The sequence below is a fragment of the Tympanuchus pallidicinctus genome, unplaced genomic scaffold (genome assembly GCF_026119805.1).
Source record: "Tympanuchus pallidicinctus isolate F22 unplaced genomic scaffold, pur_lepc_1.0 scaffold41, whole genome shotgun sequence".
Classification (NCBI taxonomy): Eukaryota; Metazoa; Chordata; class Aves; order Galliformes; family Phasianidae; genus Tympanuchus; species Tympanuchus pallidicinctus.
Window position 1 is genome coordinate 823,809 of NW_026294760.1, and position 11,705 is coordinate 835,513.

At 52.2% G+C, this 11,705-nt stretch overlaps 1 long non-coding RNA gene across 1 annotated transcript; it reads left to right on the plus strand.

The window, feature by feature from the left end:
• Nucleotides 1-15: 15 nt before the first annotated feature.
• On the plus strand, nucleotides 16-7,289 carry LOC128090005 (uncharacterized). Its single transcript, XR_008210758.1, has 4 exons — nucleotides 16-190; nucleotides 3,504-3,654; nucleotides 4,978-5,048; nucleotides 6,311-7,289. It is a non-coding gene; the product is annotated as an uncharacterized LOC128090005 (long non-coding RNA).
• The last annotated feature ends 4,416 nt before the right edge of the window (nucleotides 7,290-11,705 follow it).

Genomic DNA, 11,705 nt, shown 5'->3' on the forward strand with positions numbered 1-11,705 from the left:
TCATGGTTCTGAGCACTTGCAGTTGGCAATAACGTCTTGCTATAATTTGAATTAAACCACTTGTAGCACTGCTCTGTTCTCTAATTTCATTTAGGCCCAGTGGGTGTCCTGTCTTCCTGGAATTTGTTGGCTATCTAATGAGAAGCAGCCTGGCAAACGATGTTAATGGATAAAGGCACCTTATGTGGGGGTAAGAAAGGAATGGAGGGGAGTGGGAAGGTGGTGGGGAGGAGCTTGTGGAGAAGGCCACCATGGATCCAGAGGGATGGAGAGGGATGGGGAAGAAGAGGAGGATGGGGACGATGGGGAGGTTGGGGAGGGAGCTGGTACAGGAGACTGTAGGGATGATTTATGCAGCCTTCCTATGCAGCAAGTGCTGTTGTATGGCCTTTGAACCACATCCCAGGAGCCACTCCGTGTCCCCACAGCCACCTCATGTCCCCAGAGCCACCCCATGTTCCCCTCAGCAGTGACCTGTTGACCTGGTGCTGAACCCGAGCCCTGCCCTGCTCTCACCCCAGGGGACACGGAGGTCTGTTTGATCCTTCCCATCTGCCCAGCTTTCCCTATGAAAGGGGTTGTTGGCTCCTGCAGACTGAGCATTGCTTGTCCCTGGCCCCGAGCATCTCCCGGTGCACGGCTCACAGCGGTGACGAGCCGCAGCCTTTGCTCTAAGCCGGGTGGCCCAACCTAGCAATGAAATGGTTCCTCTTCTGCCACAAATAAGTAAATAAAGAGGGGGGGAGGATATTTTCAATGGCCCCCTCTGTCTGCAGGGAGGTGCAGTTCCCCGCAGCCCTCTCCAGGAGAGCCATTTCCCAACCTTTGCCAGCAGGGATCAGTGGAAGGTGCCACGCTACCCGTGCCACTCACTCCCCCCTGCCCATTCTCCATTCCATTTCCCAACCCATTCCCCATCCCATTTCCCAACCCATTCCCCATCCCATTTCCCAACCCATTCCCCGTCCCATTTCCCACCCCATTCCCCATCCCACTCCCCATCCCAAGGGCAGGGAGGGCTCCCAGGCAGGAGCACAGAGCCCCATGTCTGCTGGACCACTGAGGGAAAGGTGGCAATACTAACAAGAGCAAAAAAAACCAAAATGTAGGAAAACAACCTTTCTATATATATATAAATACATACAGACAGACACACACGTATATACACAGATTTTAAAAGAGCAAAAGGAAAAAAAACCCACGACTTCCAAAGTCGTAGGAGTTGCTGAGTTGAGTTACGGGGGCTGGGGTCGGATGATTAACAACCCTCCTGCATTTCTGCATCACAGCCATTACTCACTCCAAACCTGAGGCTTCTCAGTTACATACCCCGGCGCAGGCCGACCATTTTTTCCATTGACTGAAAACACATTCTGACTGAAAACAAACTTTCGATCCCCAAGGCTTGGCACGCCTCGGGTCCTTCACCGTATTTAATCAACGGGAAGCTAAACACTTTCAATCTGTGATGGCTCATTTGGAGAGGGAGCTCTGGGCCCTCGCTAGGTGCCAGATATAATAACTCTCCCCTTTTCTTTTCTGAGGCCTACTTTTATAATTTTGCTATTTTTCAATGTCAGACCCATCTTTTGAAGAAATTTTATTGGATTTCCTGCTAGACTTCAGCGAGGATTTTTCTTTCTTTGGCAGAAATATCAAGCAGAACAGGGGAAAAACTCAATCATAACCTTGGAACGGGGCTCATTATTAGTTAGGATTTCTTTGTCCGTTTGCACAAACGTTACTTAAGGGGCCCCTGGGCGCTCCGGTCTCCCCCAGCTGCACATTTCCATAAGGTCTCCCCAAAGGCTTTGGAAATCTCTGCGAAATTCCTCATGGCTTCAAAAGGGAGAAGAGCTGCAGAGGGGCAGGGCAGCCTCGGGGCCCTTTGCTGTGGCTCAGTTCGGCACACTGCAGAGCTCCCGGCCCAGGGAATGAGCAGGGTTTGCTGGCTCCAGGTTCTCGGGGCTCTGTAGGCTTCCCGTCTTCTTTCTTGCAGTGTTTGAGGTTAAGAGGTATGCAACAGCCTCCAATAAATCGCTTGGTGTGGCGTACAACAAAACAAGAAAATGTAATTCAGATTAAAGTCACCCTCTGGCTAAAATGATAGTTTATTAAATAAGCTGCAGTGCTGCCAATCAACTCTGCTGGCAAGCAATGCCTTGACATTAATCTTTTTTGATGTGATTTAGGGTACACCTGGGCCTTTGTAGAGTATCTCCCATAATTTCTTTCCCATCTCTCTGGATCAAGCTGCTGTGCTTGGCTCCGTTGACAAATTCCCCAAGTAATCCCTCAAAAGATTGGAGAAATGCTCCAAACGCTCCATTAAATTTATTTTCCGTGCTTTAAGAGCCCCAAAACTATGTCCAATAAATAAGTGTTCAGCGTGATTTATGGAAATGCTGCTCTGATTTAAAGTCACAGGGGGGGAAATGCATCCCCCCCCCGGGGCGGGAGGAGCTGTGCCCGTGCCCCACACCCAGACCCAGCTCTGAAGGTCTCCACTCGGGTTTCCTTTCCCCCAAAAAATTTATTGCGTTGTACTTATTGGGGGAACCATCAAAAGAGTAATTCTGGCCCTTGTTTTTGCACAGTCCTTTTGATAAATATGATACTTAGAAATATGCCTCCCACAAGACAGGAAAGCCATAGAGTTAAAATGAAGTAATCTGTCAGTAAACTTGTTGGAATCAAAGCCAAAATGAAACCTGTAAAAGCAAAAGGAGAGGGGGAAAAAGACAGCCCGCACTCCAGAGCACTTTGGGCAAAGCAGGGAGAGGGCAGACGGGGGCTGTCCTTCCTGCAGGCAGTTCTGCATGAGTCAGGGCTGGTGCTCAAAGGGCCTCTGTTCACATCCAGCCTTGGTATTGCTCCTGTCCCTCCAGGGACTCCATATATTGAGCTCCGTGCAACCAGCTCCATGTCTTGAGCTCTGTGTGTTGAGCTCCATGCCACAAACCTCATGCCACCATCTCCTGTCCCTGGATGCAGCCGTGGAGTTTCTACCACCCTCAAGCTGCTCTTTTTTGGTAGCATCCAATGGGATTTTCTCTTTTTGCCTGATTCCAGAGAAGCACACCCCACGGTGTGCCGAGTTCTCCAGGGCAAACCCAAAGCAGGTCACAGTGTGGGACTGCGTTCATCCCCCTTTGGATTTTCCTCCCCCTCTGGAACAAACACCACAGAACTTAAAGCCCTGTGCAAAATGCAGCCCCATTGGTTCTAGGGAGGGCAGGAATTCTTCACTCTCCTCTGACCCCACAACCTCCAGGGCCGTTCCCAAACTGGGTCACAAACCTGCCCCAAAACACAGCCCAGAGAAGCTGAGGTTCAGAGGGTCCTGGCACAGGGGGAGACCCCACGTGGGGTCAGATCCTACCCTTCCTGCTGGCATGGATACAGTTGAAAGCGAGGTGTGTTGCACCACCTGTGTTTACACTGTGCAATCTGCAGTTTACTGTAATAAAATCATTTAATACTGTCATAATTTTTTTGGCAAGGGCCGCACTGCGTGATATGGAGCAGAGCCACCTGACAGCAGCCCGATGTGAGCGATAGTGCAGAGGGCAGGAAGCAACATGAAGAGCCACCCCGGGGCTTGCAGGGCTCTCCAAGCAGACAGAACAGAGGGAGAGGTGCACAAAGAGCCCGGTGTGCTGCCCCAAAACCCCTTCTGTGTTCCTTGAAAACCTGTTCTCATGCTGCTTGTTGGGGCTGGGGAAGGGAATCGGGGTCAGAGGTGCTTCTAGGGCATGGGGTTGGGGATGCTCCCTGGGGTCTGGGTGAGGAAAGGGGAAGGCGCACGTACGGGGCGAGGAAAGGAGAAGGGAAAGGGAAGGAGAGCGGTGTGCGTGTGTGTGACTGCAGAGAGAAACAGGATTCATGGTAATTTCCTGCCAGATGCCTGAACTCCTCCAGCATGCAGACATTTCACATGTGAAATATCAAAGCGTTCCCAATAACAAATGTACTTCCTGCAGCTCCTCAGATCTGCCTCCGTGCCAGCAAGGGAGCCGGGCAGGGAATGCCGCTGCAGCGCTGAGGGTGCAGGGCTCAGCTAAAGGCTATCACCACTTTGGGAATGTTATTCCCAGGTTTGGGAATATTATTCCCCAATTTGGGAATGTTATCTCCAGTTTTGGGAACAATTGCTGTCGGTTTGGGAAGGTTGAACCCAGGTTTGGGAATGTTACCCTCACGTTTGGGAATGGCACCCTGAGTTTAGGATGGTGACTCCCAGATTTAGAGATGTTACCATGGGTTTGGGAGCCCACGTTGGCTCTGGCAGCTCACATTGCCTGTTGGGGGTGCAACACACATCCACAGCCTCTTGACCCCATCAGCACAGTGCTGAACATCTCTGGGTTCCGGACTGATTCTGAGCTCTGTAAACATCCTGACAACAGTGAGGAGGAAAACGCCCACCCCAAAGAGCTGCTGGGCTGGGGTGGTGATGGGGACACAGGCAGCCCCACTGCAGGGACATCTCCATACCAACCCCACTGCACAGCACAAAGTGTTCCCCTCCAGGGAGGCGAAGAAGAAAATGCTTCTCATCCGTTTTGGCCATTTCTCTTGATGTTTCACAAAGTTGATTCCTGTTTGCAGCTCACACACCATCATCCCACCTCCAATGGGACCTGATGCTGTTTCCAAGCTCTTTCTAAGTGCCTTGCTGGAAGGGAAGCAGTGGGGTTCACTTAATTCAATATTTTTGAGTGTTTTTAGGACCTGCACAACTCTCTACACCAGGTGGCTGTAACTCACTCCTCGTGTTCTTTACAAGATATTTGTAAGCTTGCAGCAAATCTCCTTTACTCTCATCCACATCTTTCAGAGCTAACATACACACAAACCCTGCAGACTGAGAGCTGCTTTGCATGGGAGAAACTCACGCAAAAAGACCCAAATCATCATAAATCAATACTAACTGTACGCTGCTTATTATTTCCTATTGTCTATCGGCCCTCCAAGTTGATATTGACTCGGTTGGAGCAAAACGTCGATAACCGCAGACCTCGAAGGTCAGGGAGGATGGATAGCAGGTGAGAATCCCCTCTGAATCTCAGTGGTGGATTTTTCTTCGGGAGAGCTTCATGCAGCCCAAGGAGGGGAGGGGGGACCCATCCCTAGGGATCGCAGTGCTGGTTCCAGCTCCTGCCCGCGCCCCGTCACATCTGTCACTTCCCATTAGAGCCCGCCAGCCACATAATGCGCTCTGACTGATGTAATTGGGGCTGACACAGCGGCAAAAGGATCTCCAGAAACTTTACACCACGCGGTTTCCTGCGCCCCGCTCCCTCTGGCTCTTTGCTGGAAACCGCGCTTGGAGGCAGCGCCCGGGACTGCGCTCACCAGAACTGGGGTCAGTTTCCAGCTGCTGGGTCTGGAAATGGGAACCTCACCCCGGCCACTGGCTGCAAGGCTGCGAAGTGGTGGCAGCACATGGGGTGTGCTCTTACAGCGAGAAAACCCCACTTGTGCCCTTTGCTGGGAGGGCATTTTGACCCAATATCAAAGCAGTGGTCCTAGGGAAATTCCCCCCCTGAGTGGAGAACCACAAGCTGGAGGCTCCTTCCCCATCCCCACACCATCACAGCGAGGGGCTCCAGCAGGCAGGGCAGCCAGGAGCCAGCCCATGCTGCAGACGATAGGAGATTGTACCCAGCACCTCTCCTGCCTCAGGGATGTAGGTGACTTGGGGATGTGGGTGTCTTGGGGATGAGGATGATGCTTTGTCTCTGCCATCCTTGGGCAGTTTCAGGGAAGCAGAGTGACCCACAGCCTTTATCTGCCCCTTGGGCTGATGCTTGAGCGCAGTACTTGAGATAGGAGCTTCTGCAGAGCTCCTGAACTTGACTTGAACATACAGCCTTCTTGTCCCTCCTGCTGTGGTTCAAGGAGAAGCAGTGACAGTGGCTCAGCCCAAAGTGGAGCCACAGGGGTTTGGACCTGTGAGATGAGAGCAGGGAAGCACCACTGCTGCTGTTGTGCTCCTGGAAGGGACAGGGCTGGGGCAGCTGTTGGGTGATGCTCAGCACCGCTTTGTGGGGGGATCTGGGGGCAATGCTGCTGCTACAGCCCTGATCTTCATGGATCAATGTTTCTGTCGTGCTCATGGTCTCTTTGCCGAAAATACTTTCTCACTGTGAGCGTCATACATAACGAGTGAGAACATCCAGCACTTTGGGGAGATCAATAGCACCACAGTTGTAAATATCCCGGGAAATCAATGGGGGATGTAAGAGGTATTTCACCCATTTTCACTTCTAACATCTCTTTGTACTAAAAATGGTATTTTAATAAGTGATGGGTGGAGGCTCTCCCTGTGCACGGCTACTGTGTTTCTCAACTGCCTCTGATCCCTGGGAGCACATCTTTCCTTCCACGTGGCCATGGCCAAACATACACTCTCCTGTATTAAAAGAGCACCAGCTCCTCGAGAAAGACTGCAGAAAATCTCTCATGGTGCACCTTGGGGAGCTACAGAAATTGAATCCGCAGCACCTCTGGGAGAAACATCACCCAAAGAACTCAGGGCAACTTCTGGGACAGCGGGACAAGGTGATGCTGGAATCCCTGGCAGCACCCAAGTCTCTCATTGCCCAAGAAGACAAATCTTTGTATGGCACCACAGTACAGCACAAAAAAGCTACGTGGAGCCAATGACCACCATCCAAGTCCATGGCAGCATGCTGCCCTGTGCTCCCTGGCGTCCAGCTCTTGGACACCTTCAACACAGGTGTTTTCCCAGCTCTTTCTGCTGTTATGGCCGTGTTCGTGGTGCTCAGAGGTGGGAGCAGGAGGCAGCCCTGGGGGCATGAAACCCCTCTGAGCAGCATCACCCCGGTGCTGTGTTCCCATCCCCATGAGCCAGCAGGACACCTTTCATGTCCTAAATGCAGCGTGGAGGCCAACATAGCACTAATTACAAGGCAGTGCATCCCCGTGCCCTGTGACTAAGGCAGTATGTAGAGCAAAGGTAGGAACAAACCACCAGAAGAGCAAATAAATAAAGGAGGCAGCCTTAATAATGGGGTAATTACCTGGCTTAAGTACACAATCATCTAGCATTTTGCTAAACTTTATGACACATGATGACAAGTTAATAAATGAGATGTCTTACCAGCAGTAAAACAGCTGTTAGCAGCCACCTTGTATGTCTGGGTAGCCCAGAGCAAAATGAACCACCGCGCCAAATGAAAAGAAACTGGTTATTTCTGTTTGTCGAAATAGCCCGTGTAATAAATCACCATTAATGATGCTGTCACTTATCAAAGGGAAAGCTCTTGTTGCAAAAGCCTTTGAAGTCATGGCACCTATAATTTCCTACCTATAAAAAGGTGCCTTTGTGCATGTGTCATGGCTGGAGCTGCTGGGAGGGACCTGGAGTTCAGTGCTGCCCATAGCTCTGAGCTGAGGGGCACCATGGGGCGGGGGGCACCAAGGAGCAATGGGAGCACAGGGAGTCCCCAGCCCAGTGCTGAGCCCTGCAGCAGGAGTCCAACCCTCCCTCCTCTCCCATCCTCTCTGTAGACATTGCTAATGCTTGTGCAATTATCACATTATTGCAAGAATCTTCATCTGCCATCGCGTCCTGCAGAAGAGCACAGAGGCGTCTTGCCCTGCTCCTCTGCTATGCAACCACTGTGCAACAAGAACCAGGCTGCAAGCACGGCCCCTGTACAAACAGTGCCTGTCAGCAGGGATTAAACCCTCTGTCAGCACAGTGCAGGAGGCAGCGGGCACTTGAACTAAAGGAACATCTCCTTCCAGCAGCAAGAACACAGCCAGCACTTGTAGCTGTAAGAGGAGCTGTGATGCATGCATTGCATGCACGTGCTGCAGGGATGGGGACGGCGGGATGGAGCTGCTGACCCCATCCCACAGACCTCTGGGGACCGTGTCCTATGGGATGCAGCTCAGACAGTGGGGAGCTGGATGTATGCAGAGGTGTCAATGGGCTCTGTTCATGCTGCCAAGCAGGAAAGCAGCAAAGCCCAGCAGAGCAGGACAGGGTGTTCAGTTGAGAAAAGCATGAGACCATACCTATGCCAACCTGTGGGCAGCTGCCGTGTCTCTGCCTTCCACTCGTCCCCATACTCTGTCCATGCAATGCATCCTAAAAGAGCAATGAAGTCCCAAGTAAAGGGCTACAGAGGCAAAGGGGAGGGGGGGGGGAGGTTTCTCCCCCTGTTTGGGAGGAATGTGTTTCTTTTCTAGAGACCTAAGGAGGTTTTTTTCCCTCCTTCTTGATTATTAAACGAGGCAGCTCCTGTGTCGCTTTGTCACTTCTCCCTGTTGAAGACACTTTCTCTTTTCTTCTCATCTGAGCGGCAGCACCTCACCGCCTCGTAGCATCTGCTGCAAGAAGTCGTCACCTGTCACCTCTCCCCAAATGACTTGAGAAAACAGGATAGAACAGCTATAAATAATTTAGACCCATCCGACGCTGGTGCAGTGACTAAATATCAGAAGTGCTGGAGCATCACAAGCATTGATAGCCACGTAACCTACTTTGGGAGGAGGATGAGAGCAGCAGGACCGCGTGCTGCCCTTGTGGCCAACACATCTCAGCTCCCGTTGAGGGCCCACGGGCAGGGCATGGCCCATCCCTTTGGCACACTGAGATAAAGGTTTGCATCACCCCAAAGACACAGACAAAGCATCCCGAAGGAGCAGGAGAGGGACTTACTATTAACATGCATGATTTCCTGATCAAATCCTACTGCTGTCTCAGAGCTTGTAAGAAGTTAACATCAAAGCCAAGGAAGGGAGGGAATGGCAAGTGCTGGGAGAGATGTCACATTAGTGTCTGGCTCTCCTGCAGCTCCAGCCTTGCTCGTCAAGGCTCTGGCTCCATCGCCCTGCTAGCAGGGAAGGGAAGCATCCCCCGTGTGCTGCAAACAGCAGGAGGACTCGGGTCCTGCACTGCTCCGGCTGCAGGGTGAGATAGGAGCTCCCCTTCGGGCCCTGCTGTAATTGTTCGTCAGGGCATCAGTGCAGCAGAGCCTGATTAAATTCCCAAGCGAGCAACCAGGGAGATAATTAACTTTTGGAACAACTCACCTGCAAGACGCAGCATCCATCACTCAAGGTCTTCTCTGCTGGAGGTGACCCTGCAGCCCAACTGGTGGGAAATATCCTTAGGGGAGTGGAAAGCGCTGATTTACCCGAATTGAAATGATCTGCAGGAGCGCTCCTGGCTCCAGCTGGCAACAAAAGCAGGGAGAGCTGCACAGTGCTGTCAGCCTGCCTGGGCCAGGGACATCGGGGTCACCCGTCACCAATGCTCGCTTTGCTCAGGACCTTCTCCATCCACGCACACGCACACACCTGATTTTAAGTGGAGTTAACCCTGGTTGGGGATGAAATGAGCCTGGTTCTCTCACCTTGTTGGTGCAAACCCAACGCTGGGGCCCCCAGGATCCCCCCCATGTGTAGGATACACTGTCAACCCAGAGAGCTGCTTTGATTTGGAGTGCGCAGCGCTGTCTCTGGGAGATTTATGGCCCCAGTGCCTTTGATGTGGGGCTCTGATAAGCATCAGGAATATTTTTGTTTCATGACAATGTCAGCCAGGGAGCTCTGAGTGCAGGGGTTTATGGGCAGCAGTGCTTCCTGCAGCCCTTGAGCCAGCTGCCACATTCCTGGGGAAGGCCGGCCATGAAAATAAAATCATAAACCCTTGGAAGGCTTTATAAACACAGGGAAGCTTCTCCTTTAAGGGAGAGGAGAGGGGAGTATTTCCATTTCAATCAGGGACATCTCTGGAACAAGCCCTCAGCCAGGGCCCTGCAGAATTTGTCAGGGGATTAGCTCAGGAAAAGAGAGAGTGCAGGATTTTTCCCCTTCGCACTCACTCGGCTGTTATTCCAAATTAGGCTGTTCGCCTTCAGCTCAGAGGAGGGTAATGAAAACCAGAAGGGAGCTGCAATGGGAGCCTGGCTGGGGGCAGGGGACAGGCAGGGCAGCAGCAGAGCACAGGCATGCAAGGGGCAGCGGGTCCCAAGCAGAGAGGAAGCAGCGCTGGTGCTGGCATACAAGAGGAGCATGGCACTGCACAATGCTGCATGGCAATGCACAGTGCTGCATGCATTGCATAGTGCTGCATGGCATTGCACAGCACTGCAAGGCATTGCACAGCGTTGCACCATGCTGCTCTGCCACGCAGAGGGCCCCGCGTTGCACCCACGTTGGGGTCCCGCTGCAGGGAAGCTGCTGTGTCCTGGCTTTCTCCCCTCAGCAGCCTCTGCTCACTGTCAACTGCTTCCCATGTGATTTATTTGAGGTTTATGCTCCAGCCTGTAATGCAAAACCACGGAGAGCATTTCTTCCTCCTTGTAATTAAAGCCCCTGATGCCGGAGCGCACACCTGGTATAAACAACCATAAAAAACTACATGTGCAGAGCCAGCACTGTTTTTAGGTGCTGGGAACACAGCCTGAGAGTGGGTGCCCTTCCGAGAGGCCTCAAAGCCTCTTCCCAGCCCAGATCATTCTCATGGCCCCCTTTGTCCCCCATGCCAACACTGCGCATTGCTGTCCCAATCCTATGCTGTCCCCTCCAACTCCATGGGAAATGCTCGTATCCATGCAAGCAGGAGGGCAGGACAAACAGGTTGGGCTGCTGAAAAAGGGAATGAGGGAAGGGCTGGCAGCACCCAGCACATACTGACCCCAGTCACAGCCCCATGCAGGGTCAGGAATGAGGCAGCCCCTCTCCCCCAGCACATCGTGCTGCTGAGCAGAGACCCACCGGCTGCGTCACAAACCCAGGAACTCAAAGCAATTTTAAATGAACTTTCAAAATGATGAACAAAGAGCCCTTGCCCGTGTTATCCAGCAGATAAATCACACCAAAATGATAGTTGTAATTCCCAAAAGTACACAGCGGATTGATTTTCCGATGGCATTTATCATGATGAAGCAGTGCAGCAGCATGAAGGTACAGCTGGAGCTGCAGCGGCCGCCTCCCTCCGTCCCTCTCCCGTTTATCTCCCGTCCCATCTCAGCCACATTTGTACAGTTGCACAAGAGATCTGTGCTGCTCCACCCGCTCCGCCTTCGGCTGCACCATCCAAGCACCAGCAGAGCCCCGCTCCATTAGGATAACACTGCTTTCAATCCCCAATCAGATGTTTAAATTATAACAGTGTGTGCCTGCGTATATATCTCCCTTTGTCAGAGCCTCGCCAGCCTCTCCTTCTCTCCTTTATTTGTCTTGCTGCTGTTGCAGCGAAAATGTATTGGCTTTGCAGTTAGTGATTACACGTCATCACATACCCAATTTATAACACCATACCCCAAAGAACAGATGTAATAAAGCCAGGCCAGGAAACAGCAATGTTATAAAACAGAGCAGTCAACTCAAAGGTCTTCGCATGTGTGCAGGGAAGAAAATATTGCAGACTCTGCTTTGGGGAGGGGGGAGGATGTGGGAGGCGGGGGTTGGCTGCAGGCGGGGGATGTGGGGTCACAGGGGGTGGGGACACTTGGGGCTCTTAGTGCAGAAATCACTGCTGGGCTCTGCAGCCTCCATGAGAGGCTCATGGAGTGGATGGGGGGCTGTAGAGATGGATTGGAATGGGATGGGGTGGGTGGAAGTAAAGTGAGAAGGGATGGGATGGGATGGGATGGGATGGGATGGGATGGGATGGGATGGGATGGGATGGGATGGGGTGGGATGGGATGGGGTGGGAT